This window comes from Eucyclogobius newberryi, unplaced genomic scaffold, assembly GCF_026437365.1.
Source record: "Eucyclogobius newberryi isolate DKJ021-1_F unplaced genomic scaffold, fEucNew1.0.hap1 SCAF_21, whole genome shotgun sequence".
NCBI classification, from domain to species: domain Eukaryota; kingdom Metazoa; phylum Chordata; class Actinopteri; order Gobiiformes; family Gobiidae; genus Eucyclogobius; species Eucyclogobius newberryi.
The window spans coordinates 9618609-9639953 of record NW_027315846.1 but is presented as its reverse complement, the minus strand read 5'-3'; the positions used below and the strand labels follow the sequence as shown (position 1 = coordinate 9639953).

Sequence of the window (21345 nt, the reverse complement as noted above, 5' to 3'; positions counted from 1 at the left end):
GCTGCTGGAGATTCCTGTCCTAATAGCTTCCAGACCAGGGCTCCAGGATGGCCATTCAAGACTCAAGAGGAAGCAGCACTCAAAGCCAGAGGGGCATACGCTGTGCCTCAGCTGCCAGCGAGATGGGACATGCTATCACTGCATCAGGATAAAACAAATAATACAGTCTTTATAGAATCTGATATGGTTAGGGAACTGATCCAGTGAAGTAATAGCAAGGCAAAATCAATATGAGAAATGAAAAGAAGCCAAAAGAAGCCCAAAACAAGTGACCCGAGCCCCACAAAAATAAGACAAAATCAAACAAAGATGCAACAGCAGTAGGTCACATGAACAAGTGCTAATTAGATGGACATATTTTTAATCACGTATATAACATACTGGTAATTAACGTCTTTGAAACATTAATGTGTTGTATTTCAGTTATTTCTGGGTCTGTTAACATGAAAAATAACGGCCAAAGAGCAATAAATCTCCAAAATGATGGTGTGAAATTACCTGCCATGATCCAGCCCAAAGAAAAAGCACACAAAAGAAGCCCTAAAGTCACATAAAAAGGACTTGGGAACTATGGAGCTAAAATTACAGATTTACATTGTTAATTCTAAAAGTTTTGAGAGAAACACATATATATATATGCTGTTGCATATGGGTGCACGGTGGCAAAGGCGGTTAGCGCTCTTGCCTCCCAAGAAGGAGATCGTGGGTTCAATTCCCGGACCAGACCAACATCACATGATCTCTCTGGGTGGAGTCTGCATGTTCTCCCCGTGTTACCGTGGGTTCTCTCCGGGTTCTCCGGCTTCCTCCCACCGTCCAAAGACATGCATGTGTTAGTGAATGAATGTAAGCGTGAACTGTCTGTAATGTCTGTGTCGGCCCTGTGACAAGTTGGCCACTGTCCAGGGTGTACCCCGCCTAAGGCCCGAAGTCACTGGGATAGGCTCCAGTCACCCGCGACCCTGAAAGGGAATAAGCGGTAGAAAATGGATGGATGGACATATATATATATATATATATATATAATTATCTGGTGACAGTTAGTTCAAATCTCGCCATAGAGGGCTCACTCCCCACTTTATTTTCCCACTCCATTCACAGTAAAATACCAGATAACAGGAAGGGCATCCGGCATAAAAACCTTGTGAAATTGACAACTCGGTGAGTCTGTTTTCAAGATATCATTAGATAAGTTAGAGCATTTTATTTTGTCACTTTTAACCTTTCACAGTGCGTAAAAAATGTGCCGATGAGCTCATAGCGCTTAGTGGCCACTGCTGGATGAATTGGGAATTACAATGACTCTTCCACAACCTTCCTATTGCAATACATAATCAATTATGCTAACTTCAAAAATAAGAGGGCAGTAACAGGATCAAAATCTATATGATCTATCATCAGTTATGTAATTTAGCAATCATTGAACAATGCAATAATGGTTCAAGTCCCACTCGCAGCATATTGTGCAAAACAAACGTCCACAACATACTCTCTTAAAACAATAAGACTCTACATTAGCTTATAATATTGCGTTCAACCATAAAAGACACATTCTTTTGCGCTTCTATATCGTCACATCCATGTCTCCTCTGGCCTTTTTGTAGGAAATTATGACAGTCATTATTCTACACATAAAGCCCGGCATTCAAACAATACTAGCTTCCACTGTACATAATGGGCCTCAGATTCTCTTTCACACTGCTTTTATAACCTGCTACTCCCTGAAGAATTCCACGAGATACCTCCAGGTCATGAAGAAAGGGTGAATGGCATTTGAACATAAACTGTTCTTTGTAGTAAATTTTACATCCTTGGGAATATCTTATGACATGATGAAATGTAATAGTATCATTGACAATAGACTGGTAAACAAACGAAGAATCAAAATGTCTTGAGTTAGGAGTTCTCGGAATGTGGGAACAAGTTAAATTTGTACAAAATGGGAAAAAAGTGACGGGAATCGTTGGTTTAAAGAATGATTCATGGTTTTCTCAGTAAATCTATACAGTCTGATATCTCATCCCTCTCTCGCTCGCCCACGCCCTCAGCGTCACATGCAGCGTCCTGTGGAGAAAAAGTACAGCCACAATCATCTGATCAAGCCACAAGGACGCGCATAAACAGTCAGATTGTGCTGCCGGATACTCTGATGAGAACATTTCATGAGTTGTGCGCAGCAAGTTCAACAAAGCATGACAAGAATGTGCTCAATAATAGCTTGATTTGGTTGAAACCAGGAAACTTAAAGCGGGAACTTGGAGAAGACTAGAACAGGACTACAACAGGACACAACCAAGTCGGACTGGGCTCAAACCAGAACGATAAAAACACTAATTAAAAAATGTACCGTAAGAGTGGAAGTGCATAAAAGTTTTGATTTGCTTGACTTTTATTTATCTTAGTTATATATTATAGATATTTTAGTTTTTGTCCCAAGTGAGACTGATTCCCAGCTCAACTATTATTGTCTCTCATCACTCTTCACCTGATTTCACGCTATTTACTGAAAAAACTAGGAAAAACTAAACTCAAATCAATTATCGACGGGCAATATTGACCAAACTGAATATCTCAATATGGAGTAACTCAATAGAAATATTCAGACCAACAGAAGTGTGCTAAAACATGTCTTTAAAAGTGTATGCTTAGGTTTAATTAACAGACAAACGTGAAATGTCTGTCAAATCAATCACACAAGTGCAGAAATGTAACCTTATTTGAAAGGTTACAACATAACTTGTTTTATCTGCTCCTTTATTAGCATGTTTCACTGTAAACATTTGATATATTGTCCACATCTTAAACCTATACATGTTAAAATGTTAAAGTTAGAATAAGATGCTTTTTCCTCCATTAAGGTCATTTGAAAAGCAAGCCTGGGTTATTTCTCTCAGCATGTGCGCACTCAGCTGTCCCAGCGTGACTTGGGGGAAGGGGGAGGCCCTGGTTTTTGTCTGAGAACTGTCCCGACTGAAAAGGGTCACAGCGGAGAAGCAGAAACTATGCAGAAAATGAACAAACACCCACCAGAACCAAACAATGAGAGGAGACAAACATATTTACTATTTTCGCAGATTGGCTTGAGCAAATGGTGAAATGTCATTTGTCCGTGTCTAACAAGCAACTGGTCGTATTGTTGTACAGACATTACATAATGTGTGTGCATCAGAATGGTGTTGCTACACTAAACTGCATGTTCAAAGTCAGGGTCAGACTGTTAGGGTCAGATTCAGACCGCTGTGCTCTGTCTGGATCTAATTATGAGAAGCAAACCAGGAAGAAAGGGAGAAATATGTGTATGGAACGCTCCAAACTGTTCAAAGGCAACTATCTCTGTTTTCACATTTTAAGCCAGTAAAGATTGGATACAGTGCCTTTGAACAGACATGTGCAAAAGAGTGAAGTCAGATTAAGAATGTGTATTGAGTTATACATTTTGGAGCATATATTGCAGCAGAAATAGAAATATCTGAAATGTAATCAAGGGTGGACTTTGTGGGGTGAATATGCCCCTCTTATTCCTAGATATTGGTGTTAATTTGAGGATGAAATGGAGAGTCTGAGGTGGCAGTTGGTTATACTGCTATGGGAGCCAAGATTATGTCAACAGAAATATCATAAATATGACAGCGTTTTCAAGTAATTTATGTCACGTTATTAGGATTGTCAAAAAAGTCCATACCCAGATACTATACATTATTAAAACTAGCATTGAATCTATTTTCTAGTTTGAACAAGTATCACAACTGCAACAAATCCTTTTCAATATAACTACGGTAAAGGTGACCATTCCTGAATAGTTTTATAATGAACTTCATCTTTATCAACTAAAAAACCCACATTATAACATTAAATAAACTACTAATATTTAGCATTGAAAAGAGTCTATTATAGTACTGCTTGTGTATTTAGTTATTCTTTTATTGTCTTGTGTCGGCAGTGTCCTCAGAGTGCTTTGTCTCTGGTGAATCAATGTAATTGCTATTCTATACCACAAACATTAGTGCAAGTCTCAGCGTCACTTTCTCTGACTCTCTCTCTCTTCATCCATTATTGATGAGACAGGCAGCAGGACAAAAGCCCCTGATGTTTGTACATGAGGCCTACTGATATTTTCACAGTGTTTCTAAAATATTCATCACAACAGAATAGGTAATGGTGATCCCCGGTTGGTCAGATGTAAAAGCTGAGGACGCAGTAGTTTGTAATAACGCACGCGCCTCCTTAGAGCACTATACACTCAAATGTGTTTGTATCAGCAGTTTGAGTAACTTAAGGAGTCCACAGAATACTATTAAAACTAATAACGACTAGCTTCTGACCAGAGAAACCAGGGTTAATTCATATTCAGTGCGTTTGGAAGTTGTATGATCTGCTTTTAAAATAGCAATGGAAGATTAAATGAAAAACAAAACAAACAGTATAAAACAATTATGTTATACCAGGGCTAGTTAACTTAATTTTGCCGAGGGCCAGATTTTTCATAGGGCCAAGGCCTCTGGGTCGGAGGTGTACAACAGGCCACTATAGTAACATCTTCGGTGGTGCAAAATATCCCCACACTGTTTCAATGAATTTAGTTAATTCAATTTAAAATAACAACTGATATTTGTGTGAAATCCCTTACAACATGCTTTACCAACATTGCTTTTCAAAATTGCTCAACCAGAACTGAACCAGAATTAAACTAAGACTAACAGTACCAGAGAGAACTATACCAGGATTAACCCAGAATCAAAAGGTCTAATCGAGCATTATACAAAAAATATAAACAACAAAAGTAAACAAAATATTTTATAATGTATATATTTGGAAGATGGGACATGGGCGGTGCAGAGAGATCTGGGCGGCAGTCGACGGCAGGGGCCTCGGCGACCAGATCTCCAGACACAGAGACTAACTCTGGGGACATGGAATGTCACCTCGCTGGGGGGGAAAGAGCCTGAGCTTGTGCGGGAGGTTGAGCGATACCGACTAGATATAGTCGGCCTCACCTCCACGCACAGTTTGGGCTCTGGAACCCATCTCCTCGAGAGGGGCTGGACGCTCCACTTCTCTGGTGTTGCCCGCGGGGAGAGGCGGCGGGCTGGTGTGGGCTTGCTGATAGCCCCTCAGCTCAGCCGCCACGTGTTGGAGTTTACCCCGGTGAACGAGAGGGTCGCGTCCCTCCGCCTTCGGGTGGGGGACAGGTCTCTCACTGTTGTGGCGGCCTACGGGCCGAACAGCAGTGCAGAGTACCCGGCCTTCTTGGAGTCCTTGGGAGGGGTACTGGACAGTGCACCGACCGGGGACTCCGTTGTTCTACTGGGGGACTTCAACGCCCACGTGGGCAATGACAGTGACACCTGGAGAGGGGTGATCGGGAAGAACGGCTTCCCCGATCTGAACCCGAGCGGTGTTCAGTTATTGGACTTCTGTGCTGGCCACGGATTGTCCATAACGAACACCATGTTCAAGCACAAGGGTGTCCATCAGTGCACGTGGCACCAGGACACCCTAGGCCGGAGGTCAATGATCGACTTTGTTGTCGTGTCATCAGACCTCCGGCCGCGTGTCTTGGACACTCGGGTGAAGAGAGGGGCAGAGTTGTCAACCGATCACCACCTGGTGGTGAGTTGGATCCGCTGGCGGAGGAGGAAGCCGGACAGACTTGGCAGACCCAAGCGCATTGTGAGGGTCTGTTGGGAACGTCTAGTGGAGCGTCAGTAGGGTATTCAACTCGCACCTCCGGGAGAGCTTCTCCCATGTCCCGGGGGAGGTTGGGGACATTGAGTCCGAGTGGACCATGTTCTCCGCCTCCATTGTTGATGCGGCTGCTCGGAGTTGTGGTCGCAAGGTCTCCGGTGCCTGTCGTGGCGGCAACCCCCGAACCCGGTGGTGGACACCGGAAGTAAGGGATGCCGTCAGACTGAAGAAGGAGGCCTATCAGGCCACTCTGGCTTGTAGGTCTCCGGAGGTCATCGACGGGTATCGGCAGGCCAAGCGAGCCGCGGCTCGTGCTGTCGCAGAGGCAAAAACCCGGGCCTGGGAGGAGTTCGGGGAGGCCATGGAGGAGGACTATCGGTCGGCACCAAAGAAATTCTGGCAAACCGTCCGGCGCCTCAGGAGGGGGAAGCAGTGTCTCACCAACACCGTTTACGGTGCGGGTGGAGGCCTGCTGACCTCAACTGGGGATGTCGTCGGACGGTGGAAGGAATACTTTGAGGATCTCCTTAATCCCTCAGTCACGTCTTCCGAAGAGGAAGTGGAGACCGGGGACTCGGTGGCTGGCTCATCCATCACCCAAGCTGAAGTCACTGAGGTTGTTCGCAAACTCCTCGGTGGCAGGGCTCCGGGGGTGGATGAGATCCGCCCTGAGTACCTAAAGTATCTGGATGTTGTAGGACTGTCTTGGTTGACACGTCTCTGCAACATCGCGTGGCGTTCGGGGACCGTGCCTCTGGACTGGCAGACCGGGGTGGTGGTCCCTCTGTTCAAGAAGGGGGACCGGAGGGTGTGTTCCAACTACAGAGGGATCACACTCCTCAGCCTCCCGGGTAAGGTCTATTCCAAGGTACTGGAGAGGAGAATCCGACCGATAGTCGAACCTCGGATTCAGGAGGAGCAGAGTGGTTTTCGTCCCGGTCGTGGAACACTGGACCAGCTCTATACCCTCCATCGGGTGCTCGAGGGCTCATGGGAGTTTGCCCAACCAGTCCACATGTGCTTTGTGGATCTGGAGAAGGCTTTCGACCGTGTCCCTCGGGGTGTCCTTTGGGGGGTGCTCCGGGAGTACGGGGTCCGGGGCCCTTTGCTCAGGGCTGTCCGGTCCCTGTATGACCGGAGCAGGAGCTGTGTTCGCATTGCCGGCAGTAAGTCAGACCTGTTCCCAGTGCATGTTGGACTCCGCCAGGGCTGCCCTTTGTCACCGGTTCTGTTCATAATTTTTATGGACAGAATTTCTAGGCGCAGTCAGGGGTCGGAGGGTGTCCGGTTTGGGGACCACAGGATCTCATCTCTGCTGTTTGCAGACAATGTTGTCCTGATGGCTCCATCAAACCCGGACCTGCAACATGCACTGGGACGGTTTGCAGCCGAGTGTGAAGCGGCTGGGATGAGAATCAGCACCTCCAAATCCGAGGCCATGGTTCTCGACCGGAAAAAGGTGGCTTGCCCTCTCCAGGTGGGTGGGGTGTCCTTGCCCCAAGTGGAGGAGTTCAAGTATCTCGGGGTCTTGTTCACGAGTGAGGGAAGGATGGAGCGTGAGATCGACAGGCGGATCGTTGCAGCGGCTGCAGTGATGCAGTCGCTGCATCGGACCGTTGTGGTAAAGGGGGAGCTGAGCCGAAAGGCAAAGCTCTCTATTTACCGGTCGGTCTACGTTCCTACCCTCACCTATGGTCATGAGCTTCGGGTAGTGACCGAAAGAACAAGATTGCGGATACAAGCGGTCGAAATGAGTTTCCTCCGCCGTGTGGCTGGGCGCTCCCTTAGAGATAAGGTGAGGAGCTCGGCCACACGGGGGGAGCTCGGAGTAGAGCCGCTGCTCCTCCACGTCGAGAGGAGCCAGCTGAGGTGGCTCGGGCATCTGTTTCGGATGCCTCCTGGGCGCCTCCCTCGGGAGGTGTTTCAGGCATGTCCCACCGGGAAGAGGCCCCGGGGAAGACCCAGGACACGCTGGAGAGACTATGTCTCTCGGCTGGCCTGGGAACGCCTCTGGATCCCCCCGGAGGAGTTAGAGGAAGTGTCTGGGGAGAAGGAAGTCTGGGAGTCCCTGCTCAGACTGCTGCCCCCGCGACCCGGCCCCGGATAAAGCGGCAGAAGATGGATGGATGGATGGACATGGGCCGGATTAAATCGTTGGAGGGTCTGTTTTGGCCTTATGTTAAATAGTATTATACCATCACTTACAAAGAGCTGCTCTATCATCCACTGTTCAACAACTACAAGAGCAAACACAGACTTTAGGATGTTGTACCAAACACAGAAACATGGAGAAGAATAACGGACCAAGCATGTTCCTGATTGGCTAAACCACTTGTCAATCACGCCCATCCGACCTCAACTGAAAGGATCTGCACTCTTTACATTCTATATTGATTATTCATGTTTTTATTTGTTTGTAATGAATATTTTCTTGTTCTGTAGAGCACTCTGAATTACTTTGTGTACGACAAGAGCTCTACAAATAAACTTGCCCTGCCTTATTTTTGTACAATGACAAGTCTGCATTCTATTTCTGTATTTTGATCTGATGGTCTTTTTAAATGCCATGGTTCATGAGTCGATTTATCTAAACATTATAGACGTATTGTAATAATGTGGCCCTGGCCATAATCCAAAGTGCAGCCGCTAATGACAAACTGTCAACTCTAAATGAAGTCTTTGATATAATAGTAGACTACAGTATTGATTATAGCAGTTTTTGCTTTAAGAATACACAAAAAAACTGCACTTAATGTTTACTGTTAATGCATGTTTTTATTTTATCATTTTCAAGTATTTTATTGGCTACTTCCTCCATACAAATGTGTCAATACTGTGTATAAATGCAGGTGCATATAGAAGCGTGAGAGAGTGGACTAATGAATGAATCAATTCCCTATGGTCCGCGTTACTTCAGCTGCATTTCCAGGAACACATTAAGTCCTTCTACATCCTCTTTTAAAAGCTCAATAATCAGGCCACTCACATACTCTGCATTGAAATGTCCCAAATGGAGGACAAGTCTATATACTGCACTTTAGCTTTTGGGACAAGTTAGATTGAATCACAAAACGCTCAGGAATAAAACAAATTCGGTTTAAACCAGGACTTTAGCTGGGGACTAAACTGCAAACAGACATATTTCTGAACATACAGCACATACACCCCATCAAAACTAGGACTAAACTATCTGGGACTACGGTGGTAAACCAGGTCTGAAGCAGTGATAGCCAGATAAAAAAGTAGTTTACACCTAGTTTGACTTTTTTCGAGTATAGATTGAACTAAAATTACTCATTGTTGCTGATTTTGTCTGTTTTAAACATCAAGAGGTCAATCCAAGCATGTGGTTTGAAGCAGAGTTTGGATCTGGACTAGTAAATTGGATTATTTTAGAGTTAAACAATCATTAATGAGGGGAAAAAACACAAGTACTACATGAACTAAACCAGGTCTAAACATGGGACATTCTATGAATATACCCCAGCAATAATGCACAACACATTTTGAGACTCTACATTTGGATATGATCTTTCTTGTCAGGAATTCTACCAAAACTATGAGCAAGATTGCATTTCAAAGTCTGTTATTGTGGAACATTTTTGCCGTCCATTTGCATTAACATGGACAAAAATTAAAACTATGCACAGTATGCATTATTCATAACCACAACTGGAAGTAGAGAGGTCACCAAAGCCATGAAGTGGCTCGTGCGAGTGGGACAGCTGGGGTTATCTCGAGCAGCAGTGGCACAGGGAGAGAATTACACTAGATTTCATCACTGCTAATCTGGATTATTTAAACAAACACCAAAACAACCTGTTATTGTGATTTAAATCCACAGCTCAAACATACGGAGATGCTCTGATCTGAAGAGCTTGTTGTTACACTATTGGATTAAAACATGCAATTATATCAGATGGACGAAGATGTTTTTACATGTTGAAATTATCACTTTTATAAATATGGTATATGCTAACACAAATATGACCTTGCTATTTCCCCAATTACGTTTTGCAATAAATAAGGCGCTTTCCCCACTAAAAGAGGTTATAAATAGCACCAAAAAAAAAAAAATCTAAATCGTTTTATCAGTTTATTATGAATTTTAACAATGAATAAAACATTGATAAAACTGAATCACAAGTACCATCAAAGCTAAAAGTGACAACATCTGTTTCATACTCTCAACGTCAATGTAATACAGACCATGATTATGAAATGGACACACACAAATGGACAAAACAGCTTCAAAAATACATATACAAATATCACAACATGAAATATGTATAATCTAATGATCAGCTCAACACTGAAACCATATGCAACCTTGATTTGACCCACTATTTGAGATATAAAGTGTTCAAGCTTTCTCAAAACAAATGCCTGTATGGCCAGAGTGTATTGCCTCAAAGTGACAGCTCAATTGACTTAAAGGTGCACTATGCTTCGCCTGGAAACTTCCACAGAATGACATACAATCAATCTTGCTTTTTCTTTTATTGTTACAAACATCTCTAACATCTAGAGACGTATTAATACAGACTCTGCAGGGAATAAAAACACTAATAATGCCGGTGAAAGGACACGAGGATTGGAAGCAGAACTGATAACTATCATTTCATTCTTCTTTAACAAGTATTTTGTCCAGCGTCAGTTATATGGTCAGTTATATAGTTGCAAACATTGGGCCGTATCTCCCTGTACATCGCATCACAAACGGCTGATTCTTAGTTGCTCACTACAACTTTTCAGACACTTGCAGCAGACGACAGAGGATGGAAACGCGTCCTTGAGCTTAATGAGCCAAGACTTTCATTCAAAACGTAGGAAAAAGGAAATCTTAAAATCCCCTTCACATACACTGGCCCTCGTTAGTGCCACTTTTCTCTCCTCTCCTCCCTACTTCCTCGTCTTCCTTCCTCCCAGCCTCACGACGATGGTCAAGACAATACTCCTCCTCCCTCTTATATCTTGCGTTTTGACACACACCATTGTGCCATGCCATGCCGGCCCCTAATAGACTTCGATGTCCGACCGAACGAACACTGCTCTGGGTCAAACGTAAACAGTGCGGGGCCAATAAATGCTGACGGATATCCTCTGAAGTCATATGTTAGTATTCCAGGGTTCATAGGTCAAAGCTTCTTCTCCCTCTCACCGGGGCCATAAATAACAGATCGCCGAGGAGGGAAAAGCCAAAGTGTAAAGATGGACGGGGCACTTTCTAATAGGCTCGTAAAAGGCTGGACAAGGAGTGATTTTGAGGTCATCGGAAAAATAATGGAAAATGGGTAGGTAATGTTGAAGCAATTTCACTGGGGGGAAGATATTTTTGTATGTGCACCAAGAAAGAGCTGGGAGATATTATCAAAAAATGTGTAATATTGCTATTGTCGTTTTTGGAGGCATGAAACATTTTGATATTGAGTATATTGTCTGTACTCAAAACGTCAAGCGTAATCTCCCAAGTGATATTTCTGTGCTTTTGTGGTTGATTTTATGCTCCATGTTTTATGCACTGGTTGACGTTCAAGTCTTGCAGAAAAGAAAATTCTGATGGATTGTTAAAATATTGTCTGAATATTGCCAGATACTGGAAATTCTGGAAAACCTGGAAAAAATTGGCCTGGAAAATGAGAAAAAATACCAGATATGCTATTTTGTTCTTGCTTTGCTGGATTATTGAATTTCAAATGCGGTTGCAAGTGTGAAAATAACAAATAATATCAGATATAAGTCGCTTCGGAGTATAAGTATTTAAGTATAAATATAAGTCGCACCCCGGCCAAAACTATGAAAATAGGTGCAACTTATAGTCCGGAAAATACGGTAATAGTGACTACTATTGCCATCACCACAGTAGAAAGAGCAGTTGGATTTTCGTGATCTATACATCTAAATAGTGTTTCTGTCTTGTGTGATTAATTTGGAATCATAAACTTTGGGAACAGCGTTTGACAACATATTTATTATAAAAACTGCATAATAAAGGTGTTAATGTGTTTGTAGACATTGTGATTAAATTATAAGTGTGAGAACCTTGGATTTTTATCAAGGCATTATATTTTATTATTTATTTCTGTTCTTTAACAAGAACAGAAATAAAAGCGTAAAGCCATACTGAGGAACAATTCAGACAAAGCACTAACAGGTGACGCACCCTCCACTAAGTTAGATAGTACACCTTTTAAAGTCAATTTACTCAATAGGTGTTTATCCCAAATTTTTTTCTACATTTCCTCAATATTGTCTCATAAATCCCATGAAATTGAGGCTGTTTAATCCAATCTTCCTCCACTTGACCACACATAACCCCATTTATCCTGCTTCAACAACTGTGTTTGATTGTTTATGTAACTGTGGTTAACTGTTATTCAGAAATCCATAAAAGCATTTAATTAGCAGTGCAATAGTCCTCCCTGGAAGTCCTGTCTTACTGGATCTGGTGATGCCTATAATTTAGTTCCAAGCAAAGTTCAAGAGCGACATGTTGCGACAACTACTTTAGCTGGAGGGGAAAATATGAACGAGTTATTAATCACAACAGAAAAGTGATGGAAGACCATTACAAACAATGTAGATATTTGTTAACGACCATTATGCAATTGTCCAATGTCGGCTTATCAAAAGTATCAATACACAGAATCAATACTAAAACTAGTATAGAAACTAGATTAAGTATTTATCACATAAACAGGACCTGAATAGTTTTATGGTCTCTTCCTCCACATTATGGTATTATGCAGTACTATTTGTTTTGTATGACAATGACGGTTTCATTGTTTGATTTTCTAACTTTCTGTTGGTTAAATCAACAACTCTGAGACCCCGAGGCAACTGCTGGTAGGATTTGGGTTTGAGTATTGAGCCTTTTTAAAATACATTTTATGTTAAAATGTTAGTATGTGTGTGAAATTGGTCAAATGTGCGCTTTTATTTTGCAACAAACTAGACTATTGTCAGGAACAGGGCTCCAATCAATTATAAACATGGGGTAGGGTTTAGAAAATACACTGAATTGCGTTCTGAATATATGTCATTTTTGAACATCTAAAACTGAATGAAAAAGGCACCTCACGAGCACCAGAGTTGTGACCATTAGACTCTTTAGGTCCTACGCTCCCATGGCTCTGAGTGTGTATGTGTCTGTATCTGTGTGTTGAAGAGTGTAATAGATTATATTGCTGTGTAAATAGTGTTTGTGTTTGTGTACTTTCTGTGTTCAACCTGTTGTCATGTCTGTGTGTTGTCAAATGGTTGTGGGTTGTTCTTTTCGGCAGATGTAATTGTTGCCTAAGGCTAATAACTCTGTTACATTGCATCAAATGGCAACCATTTATGTTCTAATTGTACAGGGTCCCCTTTAGAAATAAATAATTAAGGAACACAGAAAGCCAAATTAAAATATAGCTACATAATTTAGCACTTAGGGCATAGTTTTAAAATGCAAAGTTGCACACAGCCTTTTTCAAGATCTAAAATGACCACAGAAGAAGTCACTATCTCTTCCTTTCACCTGACTTTGCATCTTCCATCTAAAACAGTATAACTGCATTAGCATCGTATTACTCCCATCAGCACAGGTTGAACTGTCCATTTCCATATAGTGCCCAGCAGCTCTGTCCTGGTCTGCTCCCTCCTTTCACCTCCACACGGCCGGATATGGGAAAGCTGCATTATTCCTCTAACTGCAGAAGCATTAAGACAAGAGGAACTTCACCTCATGGCAGCGCTCCAACGTCCACTCAACGCTCCAAGAAGGCCCTGATTAAGATTATGGTAATTGTACTTGACTGTAAAGGCTTTCTCTCCGATGGAAAAACACCATGGTCTATGTTGGAAGAGGAGATATAAAGAATGTATGTGATTTTCAACTTCGAGAGGGTATTAAATAAGTAGTGTTTGACCTTATTCTGCAGAATCTGGTGGCACAAAGGCGATTATCTGTTGACGATGATCACGATTATACAAAAGCGACTGTCATTTTCCTTTTCTAACACAATAAAATCTATTCTTGTTTATTGTCCCATCCCTGATCACAAACTATGTGCTTTGACAGTTTGGTGCAAAAAAGGATAGGATTTTTATTTATTTATTAATTTTATTTATATGGACATTGGATGAACCAGATGCAATGTTTTAAGTGTCATAGCAGAATATGCACATTTTCAACACCTGTCCATAGGGCCAATTTAGAGTTGCCAATTTTTATCCAACACCTAACATCAGATAGTCTTGGGTCCGACTCCTTGGCCAGGTGGGGCTTTTCTGTGTCGTGTTTGCATGTTCTCCCAGTGTCAACATAAAACTTGCACGATAGGCAAAATTATCCAGTGAAGGTGGATGTTAAAGGTCTGTCCTGACAGGTCGTACCAGCGGCTGTCGATGGGTCAAACACAGAGGACAAATATCGCTATAGTCAGTAAATTAACCTTATTACTTATTGTAGTGGACATTGTAGTGACCAATAGCCTCATAGCAGATGTGTTTATTAGCAAACTTTCAAATTTATTTCTCCAGTAATCTATGTTAAGTATTTGTACCGTTATCACAGCGCTACTTGAGTAATTACATTTCAAAACAAGGACGTTTGCTATAGTCTGACATCTGGTATGGACATAGAGTGTGCATAGATAGATGTTTGTTCAGTCTCTTCTGAATAGTGCTTTTGATATGATTCCTGTAACTCCACTGGTGATAGTCATATGAGCTATGTGTTTGTGCTGCAGCCGCTCATAAGACAGGACAGCGTTTTCCCTTTCAGATTGAAAACACTAAAGATGACATGTTCAGGAAAAGACAGTTTATCTGCAAAAACAATGAAAAAATCTAATCCTCTTCAGACTAATCTCTGTCAAATCTGAAGGAGGGGCTTGTAATGTGAGACCAAAGAGAAAAGAGCAATAAACACTAAGTTTATTTTATGATCCAGTCTATTTATTTGCTTTATGCACCTGCAACTTCTCACTATTACAGTGCAGCCAAATTAAAAAACAAATATATTTGTGCCCTGCTAAACTAGCACTAAATGTCTCCAAAGTGTTAAAAATACATTTATTAAGAACTTTTTTGAGGTGTTTTGCTAAAGTCAAAATATATCAACACATATTATTAAAGTTGCACAATGTTAACTTTTCTGGTGGAGAGCCATGCTGTCTCCATGGAGATGTTAATGCCAAACCAGGCCAGGCTACGGGTCGGCTCTGTGTGGAGGCGATCCCGCTCACAGTAAGAATGTGTGTTTCAAGGTATTTATTAGCAAGGATAACACTTCTAAATAACTTATGTAATTTATACAACTATATACTATGAAAAAGAGACGTGCGGTGATGGACCCCAGAAAAGTTACATATAGAGCACCTTCAAAAGTTAGAATTATTTTTCAAACTGGATGTCCTGATGCATTGATATGACAGAATTTAGTTTGTGTGTGGATTTTTTGACCAAACATTTTAGGATTGTAACACGCCCTCAATGATAATCCATGGCTAGTTTGTCCTGGTTTTGAAACCACCACTGCAGCAATGGCTTCTTAAGAGCAGTAAGGTCAAAGAGGGTAATTGTCCACATCCATCACACCGTAGGGTGACGCTTCCTTGTGCTGTTCATGACTCCAGTCATTCTGTACCAACCGGTTACACCGCCGAAAAGTGGAGTAAAAGGTTGTGTAATTTGGCTGCTGGCGTTATCGCATGTGAAAAGCAGGAGCTGCCGTTAACTCCCACAATGTCAAGTATGTGAGACCTAACACATGCTCAGTCAAGGAATTTATTTACATATTAGTTTTCCAAATACCCATACTTGTCCGTAAAGCATTTTGAATTACTTTGTGTACAATTTTTGCTCTACAGAAAGCAATATTCCGCTCTCCTTTCCAAGATCCTAGCTCAGGCTCTGGAGATGGGTCCATGGTCTGCTAATGACTTGAACAGCATTGAAGGAAAAGGGTCAAATGCAAAACACATCATTCCTCGTGTAGAATACTATTTTGATGGTAACTCTTGGCTCAAAAGTTCTCATACATGAGCTGGTGAGTGTTGCACATGAGTCGATGCAATCCCTCGTTCATCCAGCAGTGGTCCATGACAGGAAAAGGTTTCAAAGTTTAGTCTGGGCACTGTTATTGAGGAATATTTTAGTTTTAGAAAAGACGTTTCGACTTGCATCAGAAAGCAAATGGTTTGAGAAGCTATTGAAACATGTAATAATGCTAGCTTCTCAAACTATTTCCTTCTGATTAAAAATTATATGATGACACTACAGGTTGATGATATTGACAAAAATGTACAGCTCAATATTTTTTGCCTCATATCATAACAATATTCAGACAATATTTTGCATCAGGATCAGGTTCAAGTCTTGCACAAAACGTAACTGGACAAGAAAAAGCAGAAATATAATTCATACCCATTGTTTGGGAGATTACACTGGATGTTTAGGTCATTTTAATACTTTAATGCTAGACAATATACTCAATATTCTAATTCTGCATGTCTCCAAAACAACAATTGTGATATTATACATTTTTTATTAATTTCCCACCACTACATGACACATTAGGGTTTACTTTTAGTCAAATAAAGAACTTTCATTCCACTGTATCGTCACTGTTAACGCAGACACAGACTCCTGGTGTTCACACAGTCAAACCAGGACACACTTAGCACCTTACTCTTTTTGTTCCTCCACAATCGCCCTGACTCTAAAACACACACGGACGCACGACCCACTGTCCAGGGCCGTAACGCAGCGCTGTGATTGGACCAAATGGACAAGTGCTGTCAGCTCGACCATGAGCTGCTGACACAACACAGAGCTCCAGTCCGGATATAGGCCCTGCATTAGCACTATGAAGGGGGCCAACCAAGTGGTCTCTATACATGCCCCACACATACACAACTGGACACGTGTCAGACCTTGGCCTACAACGCTGTGGTGCATATGGATAGTTCATTTATGGCCCGATGCATGCTTGAATCAATGCTACAATCGAGACAAACAGAAGTGTGAAAGATGAAGAATGCACAAATACGTTTTAGACACAACATTGCAAAATAAAGTGAAAACGCTTGTGTGGCAAAGTTGTAAATCATTGATATTTAAGAAAATCGCTGTCATAGTAAAGATTTGGCCTTGAATCATTGCAAATAAATCATGATCTATACTCCAAACGTCGAGAGAATAAACTTCATATTCTTTCTTGCAAGGAATCTCCCCTTGGTCTTCCAAATGGTCAGAATACTTAGACTTAGATTAATCCCGCAATTATGCTTTCAATTACATTCATTCATTCATTCTCTACCACTTTTTCCCGTTAGGGCTCGCGGGTGACTGGAGCCTATACCAGTGACTTTGGGCCTTAGGCGGGGTACACCCTGGACAGTGGCCAACTCGTCGCAAGGTTTCAATTACAGAATTGGTCATTTAGATTGCGAACAACCGATGAATATGATATTTTTTGCAAACGTTTACCCAGATGAAGCTAAACTGATGCTTTTCGAGGCTATATCCTGACAAAGTATTTACAAAAACACTAAATGTACATGTTTCCTGTGTCATTTTGATGTAATTCTTGGTTGCTTACGTCATAAACCCTCTTCTGTCAGCACTTTGCAGCTTTTCCAGTCTGTAAATATTGTAGTCCACATAATGATTGTTTAATTATTCAATTAGTTGGCGATTAGCTCAATAGTTGCAATCAACCGGTAAACTCAATCTGGAGACATCTGACTTTGGTTCCACAAGATCCATCCCTCTGATTTACTCATTCCCATTCTCATCACTCCCAAAGAGAACCAAAACAACTCCCGCTTTGTCATCTCCAAATGCTCTTGTAGCGTGTGGCTCTCCAACAGGTGCCACTTGTCATTAAACGCGTTGAACGTTCCTTGGCCAGCAGCTTAAACCTTCTGCAATGTCCTGTAAAATAATCCGATGGGCGTTATGTGTTTATGAATCCAATCATCATACAACTTGGACATGTCAACAACGGAATGCTCCAGAAGACTTACAGCTGTTCCCAAGCCAAGAAACAATGGACAAAACCCAAACAAAAACAGCGTGTGTCGTGTTGTGACTGTACCTGCTGCTGCGATCAAGAGCAAGTTTATGGAACTGCTCCAAAATGCATTATTATTATAGCAATTCGAGTATAATGAGTCAAAGTGCTGTTTCTGCAGTGAATGGGGGGGAGACCTTGGCAAATTATGAGGGCTCAATTCCCCCCCTCAGAAAAATAAAAACACCCAAGAGATCTCACTTGTGTTTGGTGCAAATTCCAGACAGGAGTATGTAATGGCCAGGGTTTATCAGCCCGAGCGCGCCATGTTGGATCCCGACTGCTCACATCACAACACTCCCATGGCTCTCCTCAGCCTCAGCCCGAGCAGCAGCAGCAGCATCCCTCACACCGCCTCAACGCCACGGCCAAACGCACACGCGCGGGGGCTTTTTATGTCGCGACGCGCACAATAGATCAATACGACATCAGAACCCACCCGCGTATAAATAAGCACGACGTCCCGTTACACCTGTCGGCCTGGATACCAAACAGTGCGTTACAGTGGGGAAAAAACAGGCCCAGTTGCATGCCTTTCAATATTTCTGTCACGTTTCGTTCCTAATGCCAATAGGAAAAAGGAAAAATGCCATTTACGTGATTTAAACGTGACGCGTGCGTTGCGATGTTGACAGTCACGCGCCGGTCCCCTTTGCGCGCTGATGCCGCCGCGTTTGTATCCTTTCCCCAACATCCTCCGATTGATGTAAACTTGACATTTAAGGCATCAACAAGACTGTCGCGTGTGAACCAAACAAACCAAAGGCAAGTCAAAACGCACAAGCAAATTATGAATCATGACTTACTCAGACGCAGATCGCTTCTTCCCTCCTTTTCCCAAAAAACAGCCTTGGTGTTTTGTTTTTTGACTCTTACTTCTTCGGGAATAACCTAACACCCCTCTTTCCTCTTCTCTCCTACCCCTCCTCTTCGCTCCTCTTCCTCGCCCTGGCACTCCTTGTGTATTTCTTTTTCCTTTTTTTTTTGTTTGGTTGTTTTTTTTTTATTGCGAGTGATGCACACGCCGCGCGCAACTACCGGGAGACTGGCGGAGGGGGGGATTACAGCGAACGGGTCTCGTCGGTAATGGGCGTCGTCTGTGGCAGGTTGTAGTGGACCCAAAGAAGTGTGGAGAGTCAGGGCTGAACGCTGAAGGGGAGAGAGAGAAGAGGGGGGAAAGGATACGCCTCCACCCTCCTCTGCCTGCTGGAGATAAAAAAGGGGGTCTCTCTCTCTCTCTCTTGCGCACGGAGATATAGGCTGTTGTTCGGTTCTTGCTCCTGGCGCTTCTCCACGAGCGCTTATCACATGACGCGCGCTCCGGCCGCTGCGGAGAAGAGACGCGCAACCTCATTCCGGGCGCGTGCAGAAGAATGCATAGCTGTGTTGTTTGGGGTCCGTTATGGGAAGCATGTGGTCTATATCAGTCCACGACCTTGTTTAGCTTCTAGTGCGCACCGAATAGAATTCCAGCCTTGCCTTTAGTGTCTTCCATTGTCGCTGACCCACATTACGTTGTCACATCTGCATCCTAAAAATAGAATGTGGCCGCGCAGTTGCATCGCCACGTTGCGGACGCTAGATGGTGCTCGTGCTTAAACTCCGTAAAGAAAAGGCAGGGATCATGTGGAAAACCATCATTGCCTATTTTGGGCGAGTTTAGGCAATTATTTACGAAGATGATTGTGTTGTTTAAGCATTTATTTATGCAATATTGCTTTTCAGATAGGAATGGGTGACCACTTGTGCCTTTTTTGGTTGTTCTGTTAAGGTCCTTCACCCCACTTCTTTAGATAATGTCACACGTTTTCACATAGCTGCCACATGAATTATAAAAAGTGAAATGTATTTGTTTTCAAGCAAATAAATCAAGACTTTTTGAGTGTACTGGCTTCCAAGGTTGTAACATGTGTGGCACCTATTGCTGTTCCAATCTCTCTATACGTTACAATTGATTAAAAATGAAAACGTTTGGTGTTAGTGAAGTTATTTTTTATAAGCTTACACATCCAGTGTTCATCCCTCTATGTCCCACCACATTCAATGCCCTCTAGTCTCTCTTTTTCTTCAATATGATGTGGTCACCCGAAGGACTTAGACAGTCACCTTATGAAGCCACAACTAGGGATGTCGCAATATAAAATTTTAGTTACGATTATATTGAGAAAAAACATCATCATTTAATGACAGTTAAATCATGATGTATTTAATAACAGTGAAATCTAAATTTTCTTTCATTTCTATTGTCTACTTTTCCTCAAGTTTGTGAAATTTAGCTTTCTGAAAGATAAATTAATATTCAAGGTGACAAAAACAGCCAGTTAAAAAAAGTTATTACATGTAGGTTTATGTATTATATGATAAATTGAACTACAAAGACTTATTTTTTGGTCATTATAATAATCGTAACAATCCTAGCTACCACCAACTTACTGTTCTGTTTTCCACATTAGAAAAGATAGATTTTATTGCAACCAAACCTTTGAATAATGGGATGAAAACTGAAAAACCTATTGTAACATGTGGGAAACTAATTTGTAATCACACCACATTACAAACCAGAAAAAGACTAATAAAACTCCGGCACAAAAAAGCGTCAGTTCTAACAGCGTGCAGCTCCGTGTTAGTACAGTTACTGAAAATAGCACGTCACATGCTGCTTGCTCTCTTCTCGAATTTTATCTCTGCTAAACAGACACTGCGCGTGTTCCTGTTTCTTCCGAGGTAACCACACTTCAAGGGCGATCCTCAAGGTTAAGGGAGCTGCAGCCGACTGTAGCGTGTTATTTTAGGGACTTGGCACCTGTTTAGCACACACACAAACACACACACACACAAGTGGGGATACATATCAGAGCAGGATGGTTGGTAATCTCCTGGGACTGGCTATAATGAAGAGTGGTGTAGATTTTGGAGGCCACTTGAGGATTTAGTTTCGCCCCTTCAGGTGCAAGGCGGCGGTACATAGACAGGTAGACAAAGAAAGGCAGCTCCAGTGAAACCATGGAGACTTCCCGTGTGCTGTGTGTCTGTCTTGACATCTGACAAACAAGATGACATATGTGGGTCAGGCATGTTGTGGTTCTGTTTTTTTGGTTTTAAGAAATTGTTATCCCTCTTAGAAACCAGAGATAAGAATAAGAATATGGCGTTTGTTGGTTCTGGGATCACACGATGTTGGTGTATCCTGTGTGTATGAAGGTGGGTTCCATTTGTGGTTGTTTAAGTTGTGTGAGAATTATCGTTTTGCAATCTAAGAAATGGTGGAAGAGAAAAGACGGAATGAAAGATTAAGCCAAATGTTACGTTTCAACCAGTTTAAAATGAATTCTTATGAGCCGCAAAAGTTTAATTCAGCTCAAAAAGTCTTCATTTAGTGTTAAACAAACACTATTTTGTTAATGTGTTAATGAGCTATATTTGTATTTTTGTTTGTTTGAAGGAAGCAAAATTGTTAATAAATTAAAACTGTATAATGTTTTTTTTTTTCTTCTTTTTTTTCTCTGGATTTTTCTTTCTGAGAATGTTCCACAATATGACAGTAAATGTAATCTCCATACAGACAAGCAGCTGAGTTACACGTCAGATCTGTGGAGAGG

The 21345-nt window shown here is 42.1% G+C and overlaps 1 protein-coding gene across 1 annotated transcript in view; it reads right to left on the bottom strand.

The window, feature by feature from the left end:
- palm1b (paralemmin 1b) overlaps nucleotides 1–18582 on the bottom strand; it is a 36099-nt gene extending 17517 nt beyond the window's left edge. Inside the window, exon 1 of the mRNA XM_072458211.1 lies at nucleotides 18553–18582. The gene's annotated coding sequence lies outside the window, so the exon portion shown is untranslated. The remainder of the gene's footprint in view (nucleotides 1–18552) is intronic.
- Nucleotides 18583–21345: the final 2763 nt, after the last annotated feature.